We start from the raw sequence: 19,376 nt of genomic DNA on the forward strand, positions 1-19,376 counted from the left end.
TGGAGATGGTACTGAGGTAGAGGTGGTGGGCAAAGGGGCTAGACGAGGCAAGGTGTCACAAGGAAGGTCGACGGATAGGGAACCGTCTATCTTCCATCTCCGGTAGTCTGTGGTCAGCCAAGTCTGAGAGTGCATGGCAGCTAGGCTCAGATACCTATCACCGTCTATGTAAGGTAAGTCACGAGGCAAGACGGTTAGGAGAGAACGGGCAAGAAAGGTGGCTATGCCACCGCAGACGATAGTGCCCATGAGCTTCTCTCCCTGAGCCTGGAAGTACCTGACGGTCAAATAAGCGATGTTGAGGGTAAAGGGACCCTCGCCGTCAATGTTCAGATAACCGCCTAAGATGGAGAGCTCGTTGTTGTTGATGTTGTTTGGCTCCTTTCGGCAAAAAATAGTGCTCCCCATCAGTCTAAGAAATAACGGGCGGGGAGTAGGTGGACCTGAGTGAGCTTTCGCTCGTGAAAAGGGGTCTGTGCCAAAGCCCGCCAAAGAAGACTAATGAATTTCCTAGGGGCAATAATGGTGCTCGTAAAGGAAAGGCCGAGTTGGGTACCAAACTCTTCAAGTGTCATAGAAAAGGTCCGGTTATACAACTGGAAGGACACATAAAGACTAGTAGGGACAGCGTCGTGTGCCCTTGAGGAGAAGGTGAAAGAGCTGAAGAACTCAAGGCTCAGCTCCCTGAAAGTGTGGCCACTCATAGTGATGAGTCCGGTCATCCCCGTGCCCCGTAAAAGCTCAAAACTGTTTCGTAGAAGCCGAGCCTCTGAAGTGACGTATGGCAAAGAAAGCGCGTAGGGAGAAAGTCACAGTCAACTAAGTCATAAGACCTCTTACGATGAACACCGTTAATTAAAGTTACCTGGGGGAACGCAGGGTAGGAGTCAAGAGTGTCGTCCACTCAGATCGTAACACAGCCAGCAGCAGGTGTAGTAGGACCACGACCACGACCCCGGCCTCTAGAACCTGAAGTAGATGACCGTCCACTAACGGTACGAGGAACTAGAGCCGCCCGTAAAGCAGCTGCGACTGCGGGTGAGTCCGCCACAGGTGTGCTCACCGTGGCTGAAGTAGAGGCTGTGGCTGCAGCTGTGACCGCCACTGAGGAAGAAAGGCTAGTAGCAGTGCTAGTAGTAGTAGTGGCTGTGACTGAGGTGGTAGCTAAAACAGGGCTAGAAGAAGTGCTAGCAGGCGTAAAAACAGTAACAGCAGCAGAGACTAAGAACACAGGAGCTGCGGTACTAACAGAAGTGGAGGCGGTGGTGACAGTAGGGACCACCGTCTCGGATAAGGATGGACTAGAAGTCGAGCTAGTGGAGGGCACAAAGCTAGAATCCATCCTAAACAAATAGGGCAGGAGAATTTGATAAGCAATTAATGAATTAGCAGCACTGAAAACAGCAGTTAACAGCAGAGAATTCCCAAAGACGGTTGAAAAATTCGACCTATTAGACCAAAAATTCCCAAATTTTCCTCAAAAATTCGAATGATAGCAGGTAAACAACGATAGGGGAAGGGTAGCAGATTAAGCAACAATGGAAACCAATTAAGCAATTGGAAGCAGCAAAAACCAGTATACAGTCGAAAATTTCGACTATAATTAGCCCTAATCGCAAATTTTCCCATAAAATTCGAATTAATCATGTAAAAATCAATGAGGCATGGGAATTAAGCATCAAGTAAGACAAATTAGTCATTGAATCAAAATTATAATCGAAAAATTTGACCTAATATGAACATCGAAACCCTAATTCCTAATCTACTTCATAAAAAGCAAAATTAATGAAATTAAATTGCAAGGAAGTGTAGGAATTACTTACTTGATGATAAATAACCTACAAATAGCAATTAATCGACAATCAACAAGCAACAATGGCGATTTTTGATCGAAAAACCGCGAAACCCTAAAATCCTCAATTGACCTTGTAAAGCAACAATAATCAAGGGGAAAATAGAGGGCAATTGACGATTAATTAGCAAGGAATAAAATGTAGGTGGCGGATTTGGTAAATGGGCAAGAAAAATGGAGGATTTGGGGGTTTTTTTGATCGCAAAGAAGGGGGAAAGGGGCGAAATAACGAAGAAGTAATGAAATAATAAAACAAAGGAAGGAGTTAAAGAGACTCCCTGCGTCTAATTTTCAATTTCACTCGATCGAGTGGTTTAGAACTGCTCGATCGAGAACTTCTTGTATTCATCTACTCGATCTAGTAAAAAGTTACTCGATCGAGAACTCCCCTTTTCAGCTTTTGTCGATCGAGTAACAGGAAACCATTCGATCGAACAAATTCCACTCGATCGAGTACAAAAAGTACTCGATCGAGCTCTTTTCCTCGTGTAAGCTCTTGAATTTGCGTATAATTCCCCAAACCTGCATAAAAACATCGCAAAAATATCCCAAAATACCAAATGCGAAAAGTAACAGCCTATAGTCTTCTAACCTATGCTAAAAATGTCTAAATTCTAATTGTCCTAATTAAAAGCAATAAACAAGTCCGACGGGAATTAAAAATTGTTTATACAAATTGGTACACGGGGCATTTCCCCCCTCACTTCTCAAAGCATTTCAATAGCCCCTCGGAGGGCTTCTGACTGGAGGACGTCACCTCAGCAACATTAATCATCCTCTTCAATTTCCATGAGCTTGAACTCGATTCGCTAGGAGGAGAATAGTTGACGTCCACATACGCACGAACTTTTCTCGTCCTTATTCCTTTCTCACCAGCTTTAACATCATCGCTCCCACTTTGACTGACATTAATTGCACAATACTTATTGACAGCTCCTGCATTATCTTCATCTGTACCTGCAGTAAGGAAAAAAGACGAAATTTCCTCCTTTTTGCTCTCAACCTGAGGCGGAGGGGTCACAATAGCAGCACAATATTCTAAATTTTCATTTGGAGTGTCAATAGGAGGGTCAATAGAAGAGAGGGCATTGCAAGGCTGAGCTTGGATGGGAGCCCTTCGGAACTTAGACTGATGGAATATCAATTCCTCGTCCCCAACCTGGAAAGTCAATGTCTTGCCCCCGACGTTTATCACTGCACGGGCAGTAAATAAAAATGGTCTCCCTAAAATAATAGGGGTATGGGCATCTTCAGGGATGTCAAGTACAACGAAGTCAACGGGAATAAAGAACCTCCCGATCTTAACGGGTATGTCTTCTATGACACCTAGTGGCCGTGATATGCTACGGTCGGCCATCTAAACAGTCATATTTGTGCAATTAAACTTTGTCAAACCAAGTCTCTTAGCCAGAGACAGCGGTAAGACACTCACGCTAGCGCCAAGATCGCATAACGCGTTATCAATCAAATGGGTACCAATATGACACGGAATCGAAAAACTACCCGGTCTGACTGTTTGGGAGGTAACTTATTCTGAACTAAGGCTGTCCCTACCTCGGTCAAAGCTACCATCTCATGGTCATTAATGTACCTCTTACGCGATAAAATTTCTTTCATAAATTTAAGGTAAGAGGGTACTTGTGTCAGCAATTCGGAGAATGACACAGTGACCTGCAAGCCTTAGTACTCTGCAACCACCTCGGGAAGGGTACTGTTATGGGTATCTCGAGCCCTTTGTTCCTCTCTTCCAATGTATCAGCCGGATGAAGCTCTAAATCCTTCGATCGAGACTTCTTTCCTCTCGAACGTGGTCTTTCAGGTGATTTTTCACTCGATCGAGCACTAGCAGGCTCTCGATCGAGTTGTTCTTTATCTTCATTAATCGATCGACCAAAAGTATTATTCGATCGAACAGATTCTTCAGCAAATTCACTCGATCGAGCAGTTTTATTTACTCGATCGGGCTCTTGTTTTTCCTGTTCACTCGATCGAGTAGAAATTCCACTCGATCGAGTCCTTTCTTCAGTAGTTTTACTCGATCGACCCCCAGAAATTAGTCGATCGAGTACTTTCTTTTTCGTCAGCTCTTTTTCTTCGACAATGCACTGTTCATCAGCAGCAATTTGCTTCCCCGGGTCTGAATTCGGTCCTTCATATGAATAACCGCTCCTCAAATTAATTAAATTCACCGTCTCATGTGGATTCTTATCGGCTTGTGACGTTAGATGTCCCGGTTTCCTTGTGGACTGATTCGCGGCTAACTGGGCAACTTGAGTTTTAAGTGCCTTGATAGATGCATCTTTTTGTTGATCGCTCAGTTGCCATTGCTTTGTCAAAGACTGCAACATCGTCTTCAACTCACCTAGCTCACTTACCCCACTAGAAGATGATGCACCTTGATTAGGTGTAGGAAAGGAAGGAGGCTTCTGAAAGCCTTGTTGAGCCTTATGAGGAGGGACATATGGCTGCTGCTGCTGTGGAAGAGGGGTAGGATTGAGCACATTTTGACTTATCCACCTCAAATTGGGATGGACTGCCCCTTGGTTGTTATAACAGGAACCCCCTCCTTGCCTGTATTGTTGAAAAGCAAGGACCTGTTCCTTCTCCGTAAGACAGCCAACAACAGTGTGACCGTCGTTGCTCCCACACCTCTCACATATGACAGTCTCCCCTCTAGTAAGCAAATGGACCGTCTGAGGCTCCCCACCAAAATGCAGCTCCAGCTTATCAAACCTAGCATTCATGGCTTCCAGCTGAGCCACAACTTGCTTATCGACTGCATGAACTATTCTAATACCATCCCTTGGGTTTCCATACTCAGCACAGTGGGTCGCCATCTCTTCAATAAGAGCTCATCCCTTATCATCGTCGGTGTTCTTTTGAAATCTTCCGTTGGATGATGCATCAAGTATGGCTCTGTGATCATCGTATAGCCTATTGTAGAACTGATTGGACAGGAACCACGGATCAAAACCATGGTGAGGAATATACCTCACCAACCTCTTGAAACGGCACCAAGCTTCATAGAAACTTTCATCCGGTGCCTGTTTGAAACTTGTAATCTTGGCCCTCAGCTGACTAGTGCGCTGCGGAGGGAAATATCTCTTATAAAAAGCAAGAGCAAGGGTCTCCCAGTTTGTGACCCCCGCGGCCGTACGGTCCAAATCAGTCAGCCATTCCCTGGCTGAGTCAGTCAAAGAAAAAGGAAACAGAACATCCTTAATCTTGTCTTGAGTTACCCCCTTTGTGGCAGGGATAGTAGAATATTAGTCCGTAAAGACCTCCATATGCTTCCTCGGGTCTTCACCTGCCACACCTCTAAAGAGATTTCTCTCCACCAGATTGATATAGGAAGGACGGATGTCAAATGTATTCCCATCCTCAGTCTAGAGATTGAAACCCTTTGGAATTGATGATGCTTTAGGCTCCGAATGACTGGGTATGTTCGACATCTTTACTGGTTGGTTTACAGAACTGAAAGTGTCTTCTTCAAAAGATGGATTTTCTGTAAAAGGAAATGCTGAAGTTCGGGTTCGAAAGCACTCAAGGCTTCCTTTCGTGATTCTCTTTGCAGACGGAGTCTGTGCCTGAACAGCCTCTCTGGTTCAGAATCAGCTGAAACTAACTCCAACCTGTATGACCTGGGCATACACAACATGAAAGAAAATGAATAAGAACTGCCTCAAAGAATAAAATTCCCTGAGACGGATAAAATAAACGAAATAAAGACAGATAGGGCAATTGCCTCCCCGGCAACGGCGCCAAAATTTGACAGGGCTGTCGTATACCTATCAAAAATAACTAACTAAACTAACTATATAGCTAGGGAAGTCAGGTCGATCTCCTCAGGGAGGCAAGATATCTGTAAAGGTCCGTCTTTTTTGTCACAAATGGGGGGCTTTTGTAATTGGTTTTCTAAACTAAAAGTGTAAAAGGAAGAGAAGCAAGGAAAGAGTAATAAAGGCAGAAAATGAGATGAAACTATCAATAGAGAGGGGACATGTCAGGATTTCGGTTCACTACGGTAGTCCAGTGACTCGACTGTAAACAACTTAGATAAATTACTACGAGACGGATATGGAAAGGTCCTTCCGGTCCACTTTCTACCCTAGATTCCCACTAACTTAACTTTCGTCCTCGTCAGGGTAGTCTACTGTTCATAGCAGGTCTATTTAGTCCAATCTTCCGATACAGGATTAAATTTAACTAGATTAAAAGGGTGACTTAGAAGCGTGCACTCAACTAAGTCGGTAGATACAGTTATATTGCTATGGGGACAGAGTCTCACAATTAATTCATCTAACCTATTTACTCTATCGTCACATTTCTACCGTAGATCCCCTAATCCCGACATGAAATGATTTAGCTACTCATATCGCTAATATTGTCAATAGTAACAATATTAAGATAACTAATGTAAAGCATGATGAAATAGTAATTAAAATGCATAAACAAAGATTAGGGTAGAAATTAAGGAAGAGCAAAACAAGTAATTAAGATGAATAAATGAAAGATTAAAATTAAAAAGGGAGAAAGAGATTACAATCACAAGAATCCGGCGTAAAGAACAAACAAATCCGAGCTAATAACCCCGAAAACAAAGTTACAGTGAAAGAGAAAAAGCAACACAGTCTTTTTTGTCAAATATGAAAAGTAGGATAAAACTTAGTAGAAATGGTCCTAATGACCTAGTTATTATGCGCTTAAATAGAAAAACTACTATGTCCATAAGCTAAAACACGTTCACGGACTAATTAAAGCCCATGAAAGCCAAAACCACTCGATCGAGCATTTCTCCAAATAATCTACTCGATCGAACAAAATTTTTACTCGATCGAGTAACTCCTAATTCCAGCACTTCTCGATCGAGCATAATACTACTCGATCAACCAACCTCAGCCATAGGGACCACTCGATCGAGCAACAGAACACCTCGATCGAGTATTCCTCCTTCAAACCAGCTCAAACTCGTGACCGACTGCTCCGTAGACCGTTCCTTCACGCATCCTAATGCAGGATCTCAATCTGAAAAATCCCGTCTCCTCAAAATGCATGCAAAAAGGATGGAAATGGTGCGATTCTACTACTTCCACGTTCATTTCTACAAAACAGACAAAATGAACCAAAGTAGCCAATTCGGGGCATAATACTATATAAATAGTACAAAAGTACATGGAAATACGTGCTGAAATAGGCTAAAAAGACTATACAAAATGCACGTATCATTTGCTCTGGTGAAATAATTAACAGCGACACATTTTATAACACAGCTGAAATAAATGAGATATTGTTAGGCCAGAAAGCTGAAAGGTCTGGATCTAAGGAGAAGGGTTCTCCCTTTAAGTCAACGTAACTCGCCGAGCGTGCAATTCTGAAGGAGGCAGGTTATATTGCTGATGAAGTTGATGCAACCTTCTAGCTTTTGGAGAAGCGGATTTGGGGGGGGGGGGGTGATTAGAGATGGCAAATGGGTCTATCAGGTCGGGCCAGTTTGGGTCGGGTCATTTCAAGTCTTTCATTGATTTCAGGTTAATTCGGTTCGGATTGGGTCATTTTGGGTTTCGGGTCTGTTTCAGGTCAAGCAAGTCGGGTTATTTCGGGTCGGGTCATTTTCGAGCAAATGATTAAGAAAGAAAAAGTCATTTCAAGTCAATTAGAGTTATGTTTTGTCCGGTCATTTTCGGGTTGGGGGTTTCATATCGGGTCATTTTCGGGTCGGGTAAGTTACAGGTCAAGAAAGTTTGGGTCATGTTTGGGTCGGGTCGGGTCAGTTCGGGTTTTTGGGTCACCTTCGGGTGATGTAGTAAAGGTCAATTTTGTGTCTTAGGTCAGCCTTTTCAGGTCGGGTCAATCGGGCCGGGTTGCTTTTGCCAGGTCTAGTTCTGATATAGAGGCTGTTCATTTAGGTGAGAAGGTAGGCCGTATAGGAGAGGTGGTTGATGAGGATGTCGAGGGAAGGATAACACATCCCTCCATTTATGTCCCGCAAACTGATATAACCCACCACCCATTTATACTTCATTTTGTTGATGCCCTACCCTGCATGAGTGTGGTTCCTGAGAATCCAGGATGTTCTCTTAACTGTGGGACTTCCAATCCAGAGCAGATCGTTGTGTCAGCTTTTCTATGTCGTAATAAGGGCTTCTTCTCTATATTTTTTAGTCTGAGGAAAGACATAATGGACTACGTCTTTAGTGCACCGGGTTCGGTTGACAATTTGTAAGTAAACATTATTCTTAACATTTCACAAATTCCTCATGTTAAAATTCCTTTTTATTCATGAGTTTTAATCATTAATGATTTTTTTTCTCCTTGTAGGGAACATTTGGTTACATACACTGACTTTTATCTCATACCTCGTGAAGACATGATCTCATTGCTACCAGAAAAGCAGGTGACGAACAATGTTATTGATTGTTAGTGTTTGTTACTGAATCACATGATGAATTAGAAGACCGCACCCATCGTAAGCAACCGTTGGTTCTTTGGGCTTTGTCATACTGTAAGTGTGCATGTAATATATTTTATTAATCTCTTTAGTGTGCAAGTTTTATTGTACACTGCGGCGTCTGTAACTTGAATGCCAGTGTAACTTCAGTGGACTGACTATGTTACCCCAATGAATTCAGTGTTTTGACATCAATCCTTAAGTTTATTGTAGTTTCAATTTCCCAATAAACTTAATTTGAGTGCTTATTTATTTTTTGTTTGAGTAGGGTATCGTAGTGCAAATTTCGGACACGAAAAAAACTGGAAAAGTCGTGAACTATAATGCCGATTTTTTTGATGCATGGGACATGTGTATTAAATCCTGTTATCCTCCCTTTCATTTTGTCTTTTATCTGATATGAAACTTGAAGTATATATCGTGTATAGTTTTTCCGTTTCAAATATTTATGGTCCAAAACTTATATGTAACCATGCATATTACGATTTTCAGGTTTTTATTCCAGTTCTATCACTTGATGAAGATCACTATAGCTATGCTTGCATAAACTTCTTATCAGAGCAGATTGAGTATCTTGACAACTGTACTTATGATGATGATTTTGAGAAGCTACCTTACACAGGCATCGCACGTATCCTGGTATGTAATCTAACGCACATTTTCTATATATAGAAGTTAATTTTTAATTTGCCATATTCGTAAGTAAATTATCTATTGAAACTACTTTCAGGCTGATGCAATGGGATAGTATATATGTTTCAAAGGAGTTGCCAAAGGATCTAAGGTTAGCGCGTTTAAACTGGTGAACGTTATTGTTAGATGGCAGCGAGTAGGGTATTCCGGAAATGATTGTGGTGTATACATGATGCTACATATGTTGCTGTATTGCGGATCGCCTTTTGAGTGTGGTTTAGGAAAGATGGATGCAATGAATTTATTCCGTGCAGAAATTGCTTCTACCCTCATTCTTAGCGACATTAATAAGAGCAGGGAAGACGTGCTATCCATGGATTCTTCCTTTATAGTGGCTAAGAGTCCGCCGAAGAAGATCAGTGCATCATTCAAAACCCCTCTGCCAAATGCTGACCTCAAGAGGAAGATTGACGATGCAAATGAGACCGAAGTTACGTATAAACGCTGTTGTTCCTCTACGCCCAACATCGTGACTCCCAAGGCTACTGTTGCCAACCCCTCTGCTGGTGACCCACTGTCAGCTGTTAGTAGCCGTCGTTGTTGTAAAGGTGATGGGCTTGGCTATTCCCTCGATTGTGGGCAGGCTACTGGTGCGTCTCTCGTTGTCGTCTCTAATTTCCTACGGAACAACATGTCATTATTCAAGGACGTGAAAGACTTACGGAAGAACGTGGCGGACTATTGCTTCCAAGACGACAATCACATGTCGAACATGTAAGTTACATGTATCAGTTAACCTTGTCCATTTTGCCAAGTAATGAATTGGAATTGGTTATATAATTTTTCTATTGTTTTAAACACAGAGAGGACCTAGATGAATACGAGCCCAATGCTACGCTTCGAAGGGATGAGATCTTATCTATATTACCCGACACTTTAATGTCTTCCTTTGTGATTGAATGCTGGGTAATTTGCTGAACATGATAGAGTCAGAGGAGAACGAGGTTCCAAGCATGGTATGCTTTGGGTTACGTTATACGGTACGACCCTAATAACCATTTTCTTAGTCAGTAGTATATTCAATAACTCTAATGTTATCTTGTGTAACTTTAAGCGTGTTAGGTGAAACTCTACTGTGTAACTTTAGTGTTACCTTTTTGGTGTAACTTCAACCCACATTCCTGTAACTCCAGCTTGTATTTTGTGAAATTTCAAGCAGTTTTTTTTAAATAAAAAAATTTAACTTTTATTTTAACCTCAGGTTTAAAAAACATGTTCAACCACGTTCCTGTTACTCAAAATGTGTAACTTTAGTCCACATTTTGTGTAACTTTAGTCCATTTTCTCAATCAATAGTATATTCAATAACTCTAATGTTATCTTGTGTAACTTTTAAGAGTGTCATGTGAAACTCTACTGTGTATATTGTGTAACTTTAGTATTAACTTTTTTGTGTAACTTCAACCCACGTTCTTGTAACTCCAGCTTGTATTTTATGAAATTTCAACCATTTTTTTTAAATAATTTTTTTTTATTTTAACCTCAGGTTTAAAAAACCTATTCAACCACATTCCCGTTACTCAAAATGTGTAACTTCAGTCCACATTTTGTGTAACTTCAGTCCATTTTCTCAGTCAATAGTATATTCAATAACTCTAATGTTATCTTGTGTAACTTTAAGCGTGTCAGGTAAAACTCTACTGTGTAACTTTAGTGTTATCTTTTTTGTGTAACTTCAACCCACGTTTCTGTAACTCCAGCTTGTATTTTGTGAAACTTCAACCATTTTTTAAGGGATATTCTACATGGTACCCCTCAATTTTTCGACTTTCTACATGGTTCCCCTACACTTTTTAAAACATACATGGTATCCCTAATTGTTGTCATTATCTCTAAGTCTACCCCTAAACTTTATTTTCCGTCAATTAAAATCAATTTTAAGCGTTAAGTAATTACTTGGACGGGTAACCAAGCTTGTCATTTATCATCTCATGACATAAGGACTCTATTAAACTCAATATCCATCTTTGGACGTGATAATTTGGCAAGGGATCAATAAATGTTTTCCGTCAAAAATGTTTTAGCCCATATATATAATTAAATATTAGGATCGAGATGGATATTGAGCCTAATAGAGTCCTTATGTCATGGGATAATAACTGACAAGCTTGGTTACCCGTCCAAGTCATCACTTAACGCCTAAAAATGAGTTTAATTGACGGAAAATAAAGTTTAGGGGTACACTTAGTGATAATGACAACAATTAGGGGTACCATGTATGTTATAAAAAATGTAGTGTGACACCCCCGCTATAACGCGGAAAATATAACTAATAAAATGCGGAATTTTAGGGAATTTTTAAAACCTTTAAAATTTAAAGCGCGGGTTCATTAAAATCCAAAACATAAATAAAGAATGCGGAAAGAAAGTTTAAATTATACAAACGTGATAGTCGAGGTGAGGGAAAATATATCCCTCGAATGACAATACAATAAAAGGTAGGTCTAAACAATCCTAATAAACCAACTACTAGGCCGAAGTGCTCGCTAGCTCACACATGTCTTCACCCCATGAATGCATCACTAATACCTGTCATTCATGTAAACATGAACGCCACAGTCAGTGGGGAGTAACTCAAGGTTCTCCCAGCCACAAAATGTCAAAACGAACATAACAAGGAACTAAAACAGGTAAGCCATATAAGATACATACAAAAGATAAGAATATCAAGTTTATATGTAAACATGGCAAATAATTGAGATGGAACAAGATATGCCAACATTAGCTTAATAAAGATTCATCTGATCATGTGAAACAATTAAATAATATGAAAGACAGGAATATGGTCATTTATACAAAAGCACGCATTTCAAAGAAATACAATATAGATATGAGATTAGAATCCGAATCATGTGAAGCAGTTAAGTAAGGGATCAACCAATGCAAATTACAAGAATAGAAACTGTAGCCATTATTTGGAAAACCACTTAACAAACATTGCACGGGACGTGGCTACTAATGTCACATTCATACTTATGGCTTGCATCTCACCATAAGGACGGATGGGAACATCAATCCCGACGATCATATTGCAACTAGAGGGCTTATAGCTCACCCCTAGTATCCGATAGGACCAAGACAAACAACTCAAGGCATAACTCATACCTTGAAAGACAAATACCAATATCTATAACCAAGCAAGACCTTTACTACTCATATATAAATATATAATTCCCCTAGTAGGACGACAATGGTACTCCCAAGACTCAGTCCTAGTCTAAATCGCCGAGACTCTCGGGCGAACGGTCCCCGATTCGACATGCGGCGAACAGTCCGCATCCAAGACTCGATCGACGAACGGAAGTCGAGAACCCACAATCGGCGAGAAACAGTCCGAAAGAGGCGGAAGATATGAGCTAAACCCACGATCGGCAGAACAGTCCGAAAGAGGCGTAAAGATAAGTCAAGCAATACGGTATAGTATAAAGGCACTATCAAACGAATACGACTCAACCAAGCGATGCGAATCAACTTGGAAAGAGACTACTACACGACACAACCAAGCGATGCGAATCAACTTGGAAAGAGACTACTACACGACCCAACCAAGCGATGCGAATCAACTTGGAAAGAGACTACTAATGAAATGAGCCGATGTTAATCTAAATAAGACATTTCATGCCAAATCATAATCATGAATATGAATAAGTAACCCATTTCTTCAATATTTCTCGTTTGAATAAAAATGTAAATAAATGGAAATGGACCATTTATAATAATCAAAACAAGAGCTTAATATAAATGGCTAAAATGTAGGCTAAAGCATTTACTACTCACAAGGCATGAATAATTAATTTAGTCTCATGTTAAACTAAAAACACGTCATTTCATATACAAATGAGATAATTAGATAATGCATTCCACAATTATAAATCATGTGAGGAAAATATATAAATGAGCGATATTTAACGAATTACGTTATGTAAAACACGGGATAAAATGTGACTAACTACAAATGGGTCAATCATAAATCTAAGCCTTGATATTGGGTTGACCCAATAAAATAAAGCATACAAGCCCAGCTCACAAATCATGACAAGCCCAATTAGTAAAACATAGTAAATCCAACTAAATACATGTGACAAGCCCAATTGAATTAACAAGTCAAGCCCAATATATGAGACGCAACAAGCCCAAGTGAAGAAGCAGTAAATGAACAATATTAACTAATTACATTATATGAAATATGAGACGGGAATTTAATTATATAAACGAGGCAAAGTTGGCACCAAAAGTTCTCATAATATAAATGTGGCCCAATTAATCCAAAATATGTAAACAAGCCCAATTGAATAAATATTTAGAAGAACGATATTAACGAATTACGTTATATAAAATACGAGTCGAAATTTAAATGTTTCAAACCTAAGAAATGGCACCAACACCAAGGACTAGACACGACTCAAAGAGTAATTTGGGCAACCCTATTCACGGCCCAACGGTCAGCCAAATGCGACCTCATAACCAGCCACAATCGCAGCCCGTAGCCCTCGCCAAAACAATCCCATACGACCCACCTAAACTACCACCCAACTCTTCAAGCCACCACACCAATAGACGACCGAGTGCAGTCCCAAAAACCGTATTAATCAACACGAAATCTCTGCCTTAAAACGTGTAACTACAGCCCATAAATTCTACCATAAAACGTGACCAAAACAGTCCCGAAGCTACATAAAACCCCCCCACGATGGCAACTCTTGCCCCTGGCCAATGCAGAGTACCAATCATACCATACGACTCTATTTTCCCGCATAAAAACAGTCCCATATCGTGTGATATTAAGACAACACTAGAGACAAAAATTAAGACAGAAATACTCACGTATGCAGTGAGCTCACACAGACTCGAGGGACCACAAAAACCGTTCCAACTTCGGCCCAATTAATCCTCATTACCGCTGTCCCAAAGCAGTTCTAAGGCTACAGTAAAACCGTTCCCAAACAGAGGAGTAAACAGTCCATTTCGACTCAACTTAAGATGGAAATGAAATTAGAATTTAGGCTGAAATGAGCACTACCTAAACGTGAATAATGACCCTTACCATATTTACCATACTAATGCTCAATAAAAACCCAGAAAAACAGCCAGAAGAGTACACAGTTCCTCAGAGAGACAACAAGCAACATTCGAATTTCTAGGACGACAAACTCATGAAGGTTAAGCCATGGGAACGGCTAACACTCGAATAAATTGACCCCAAGCTCCACGAAATTAACTCCGCACATGATAAAACACATAAAGATGGAAACTTTTCGATTAACACAGTAAAAAACCGAGATAGGGAACGAAACTTCGACACTTGTCGAGTAACCTATCACCGTTACCTTAGCCTTTTAAATTTTCGATTGAGTCATCCAGAATTCCTGTATGGGTCGTCGAGTCCATCACCTAGCACAAGAATGAGTCGGTTCTTCAGCTGAACCGCGGTTTCTACAAGACGGGTCAAAAATGAAACTTGACAAGAACTCGACTTTCTTACCTAGAATGAAGGAGGAAGGAGAGAGGAAACCGAGGGTGTAAAAATGGTGAAGTTTGGTTGAGAAATGAAGGCAAGATCGGAGTTTGAATGAGGACGGAAATGGTGGGACTCATGTGTTTTTGTTGTCGCTGTTGTTTTGCTTCTTAAAAAGGAAGAAGAATAGGGGAAGCGAGGAGTAGAATCAAAGAGGAAGGGTGTGTGGACACCGTTCAACAACAACAAAACATTAATATTAATAATAATATTATATATAATAGTATATAATAATAATAATATGTAAAAGTAGAGTGTGGGGTGGGTAGGGGTGTATGTGTCGATTTTCGATTGGTCCGTATTTAGATAAGATTCTCCATTGAAATGTGACGGTCTAAAGTTAGACGGAATTTAAGACGGAAAATATTATTATCGTCATTATGGTCATTATTATTGTCCGACCAAAAGTACGTATTTTTCTACAAATTAAACTTTAAAATGTTCTTTTCTTTAAAATCGTGCGCAAAATGAATTAATTAAATTAAATAATTTAATAATATAAAATAAGGTAATTAAACGGTTTAATAAATTATAATTGTCAAAATGAGAAATTCGCGGGTGTTACAATCACCCCATCTTTTAAAAAGTTTCGTCCTCGAAACTTGAAAGTAGAAAAGAAAGGTTATAAAAAATAAAATTGGAATTTTGGAATCGATGGCAAACATTTAAAAGTTTACTTATCGTAAGGATTAAAATTCCTTTCAAAAGATTCAAATCGAAATTTTCCGTTAGAACCAAGTCGAAAGGCAAATCATTTGTATAAATCCAAATCAAAACACTTTCAAAAACATTAATGAAGAGTTTTCAAAAGTATAAGTCTCATTCATGGAACGAAATTGCTCTTGTTGTGCACACAAGAACGCTAACCTTCCAAGTCAAAGACAAATTCAAAACAAAATCATTCGCCGACGAGCGTAGAACAAGTTGTCAAACGTCTCCAATAACGAGTTCTAACATCCGATCAACGTTAAAATACAAAGAAAAAGGTAATTCACTCAAATTTTCTTTTGCAAAAGCCAAAATAAAAATGAAGGTTTCACCTTTAAACTAAAAAGGAGTCAAGTTCCTGAAAAATATGATATCCAACTTTGTCAAAGAAATCATAAGTAGGTCAAAATTAACAGAAATTGGATAAAACGTAAAGAAATCTCGGGTTTAGCAACAAAAATCATGATAAAGAAGTCTATACTCAAGGAACAAATATGGAATTAAATCAATTTCCTTCATTTTCAAACCTTTAAAATAGGTAAGGTTTTGTAAAAGTAACATAAACTTTTAACAACGAAACAAATTGGTAGCTTGCAATACTTAGAAATTGTATGAAATGAAAAGCAATTTAGACGACATAAGTACAAAGTACGCTAAGAGGGTCCAGACTTAACCAACAAAAAGAGCTACGATGAATTTCATAGGGTAAGAATTGAAGTAAGGTCAACAAGGATGTTAAAGATAGAGTTTTTATAGGTCACTAGCATCAAACTTAAGGGAGGAGCAAGATGAAGCGAGGAAAGGAGGTATGAACGGTAACGCTTATGGTCAAAGAAGAAGGGAGATTAGACAACAAGAAAACGCCAGGTACTCAATCCTGAAACGACAACATCATCCTAAACGGTTCTGAAAACTTCTTAACAACAAAACCTATAATCACAACACTCCCAAAGATTTCCTCAAAACACTCATGTTACTTCATCCTAATCTGTTCCCTGAAACAAGTACTCCACTATAAGTGTGATCTCACCACTCCAAATCCTCAAACATCTACAAACAACCTCCACAAGATCAAGGTCAAGGTTTCCAACAAAGCTATACTCATACCTCAAGTAGTAAACAAGATCACTCACGTAGATCAACTAATAATCCCACAATTAGCATTTATCACGTGGTAACATATACCTTAAACCCTCATATCCAAAGCAACTACAAAAACCAATCACAAACTCGACTTACTTAGTCAATCCTATATCCTCAAATCCACCATTCAATTTCATCCATTTTATGTCAAATACTAAGCACTAGTATCCCAAACATGAACAACAAAGCCAAGTTCTATAACCTTAGTAACCAATGCAACTTACACTTGACACACAGAATCCACCAAGCAAATATACTCACTTATCAAGGATCTAGGTATAAGAACCATCAAGTATGTCTCGTCACCCTACCTAAGTCTTTCCAACATCAAATCCTCTCAAAACCAGGTTTAAGGGTCAAACACAACAATCTCCTCAAAAGTCAAAATTTCCAACCAAGGTCAACATTCCTCAAAAGAAAGAGTACCATAAAAAGACGTTAAGGGAGGGTACACAAGGAACAAAGGACACGTTAGGAGTCTAAGAGTAACTATCAAAGTAAAACAGAAGAGAGTTTAGAAGGAGGATAAGCACCAGGAGATAAAGAATAAGGCAAGATACACAAGAATGAGAAACATCTTCGATGAAGTATAAGCATTCTTCAAAGTTGAACAAATCTTCGATCTTCGGCAATAGACACCAAGTCTTGATCGCAACGCGGGTAAGCTCACGGTCATTGATCAAAGGGTACAAAAATAATTAACAATCAACAAACATGTTAGAACCTAACAAAGAGCAAAAACACTACAGACTACCACCTTAGGTCCTTAAGTCTACCCATCTCTCATTCATTATTCAAGGTCAAGTTCAAATTAGATTTGGGGTACACGTGTGTGCGTCGGGAGCAACATAGGCTCTGATACCAACTGTGACACCCCCGCTATAACGCGGAAAATATAACTAATAAAATGCGGAATTTTAGGGAATTTTTAAAACCTTTAAAATTTAAAGCGCGGGTTCATTAAAATCCAAAACATAAATAAAGAATGCGGAAAGAAAGTTTAAATTATACAAACGTGATAGTCGAGGTGAGGGAAAATATATCCCTCGAATGACAATACAATAAAAGGTAGGTCTAAACAATCCTAATAAACCAACTACTAGGCCGAAGTGCTCGCTAGCTCACACATGTCTTCACCCCATGAATGCATCACTAATACCTGTCATTCATGTAAACATGAACGCCACGAAATCGGTGGGGAGTAACTCAAGGTTCTCCCAGCCACAAAATGTCAAAACGAACATAACAAGGAACTAAAACAGGTAAGCCATATAAGATACATACAAAAGATAAGAATATCAAGTTTATATGTAAACATGGCAAATAATTGAGATGGAACAAGATAGGCCAACATTAGCTTAATAAAGATTCATCTGATCATGTGAAACAATTAAATAATATGAAAGACAGGAATATGGTCATTTATACAAAAGCACGCATTTCAAAGAAATACAATATAGATATGAGATTAGAATCCGAATCATGTGAAGCAGTTAAGTAAGGGATCAACCAATGCAAATTACAAGAATAGAAACTGTAGTCATTATTTGGAAAACCACTTAACAAACATTGCACGAGACGTGGCTACTAATGTCACATTCATACTTATGGCTTGCATCTCACCATAAGGACGGATGGGAACATCAATCCCGACGATCATATTGCAACTAGAGGGCTTATAGCTCACCCCTAGTATCCGATAGGACCAAGACAAACAACTCAAGGCATAACTCATACCTTGAAAGACAAATACCAATATCTATAACCAAGCAAGACCTTTACTACTCATATATAAATATATAATTCCCCTGGTAGGACGACAATGGTACTCCCAAGACTCAGTCCTAGTCTAAATCGCCGACTCTCGGGCGAACGGTCCCCGATTCGACATGCGGCGAACAGTCCGCATCCAAGACTCGATCGACGAACGGAAGTCGAGAACCCACAATCGGCGAAACGATCCGAAAGAGGCGGAAGATATGAGCTAAACCCACGATCGGCGAGAACGTCCGAAAGAGGCGTAAAGATAAGTCAAGCAATACGGTATAGTATAAAGGCACTATCAAACGAATACGACTCAACCAAGCGATGCGAATCAACTTGGAAAGAGACTACTACACGACACAACCAAGCGATGCGAATCAACTTGGAAAGAGACTACTACACGACCCAACCAAGCGATGCGAATCAACTTGGAAAGAGACTACTAATGAAATGAGCCGATGTTAATCTAAATAAGACATTTCATGCCAAATCATAATCATGAATATGAATAAGTAACCCATTTCTTCAATATTTCTCGTTTGAATAAAAATGTAAATAAATGGAAATGGACCATTTATAATAATCAAAACAAGAGCTTAATATAAATGGCTAAAATGTAGGCTAAAGCATTTACTACTCACAAGGCATGAATAATTAATTTAGTCTCATGTTAAACTAAAAACACGTCATTTCATATACAAATGAGATAATTAGATAATGCATTCCACAATTATAAATCATGTGAGGAAAATATATAAATGAGCGATATTTAACGAATTACGTTATGTAAAACACGGGATAAAATGTGACTAACTACAAATGGGTCAATCATAAATCTAAGCCTTGATATTGGGTTGACCCAATAAAATAAAGCATACAAGCCCAGCTCACAAATCATGACAAGCCCAATTAGTAAAACATAGTAAATCCAACTAAATACATGTGACAAGCCCAATTGAATTAACAAGTCAAGCCCAATATATGAGACGCAACAAGCCCAAGTGAAGAAGCAGTAAATGAACAATATTAACTAATTACATTATATGAAATATGAGACGGGAATTTAATTATATAAACGAGGCAAAGTTGGCACCAAAAGTTCTCATAATATAAATGTGGCCCAATTAATCCAAAATATGTAAACAAGCCCAATTGAATAAATATTTAGAAGAACGATATTAACGAATTACGTTATATAAAATACGAGTCGAAATTTAAATGTTTCAAACCTAAGAAATGGCACCAACACCAAG

At 39.3% G+C, this 19,376-nt stretch overlaps 1 non-coding gene across 1 annotated transcript; it reads left to right on the top strand.

Moving 5' to 3' along the window:
• The first annotated feature begins 4,822 nt into the window (after positions 1-4,822).
• On the top strand, positions 4,823-4,928 carry LOC141635460 (small nucleolar RNA R71). Its single transcript, XR_012540149.1, has one exon. It is a non-coding gene; the product is annotated as a small nucleolar RNA R71 (small nucleolar RNA).
• Positions 4,929-19,376: the final 14,448 nt, after the last annotated feature.

Source organism: Silene latifolia, chromosome Y (assembly GCF_048544455.1).
Source record: "Silene latifolia isolate original U9 population chromosome Y, ASM4854445v1, whole genome shotgun sequence".
Classification (NCBI taxonomy): Eukaryota; Viridiplantae; Streptophyta; class Magnoliopsida; order Caryophyllales; family Caryophyllaceae; genus Silene; species Silene latifolia.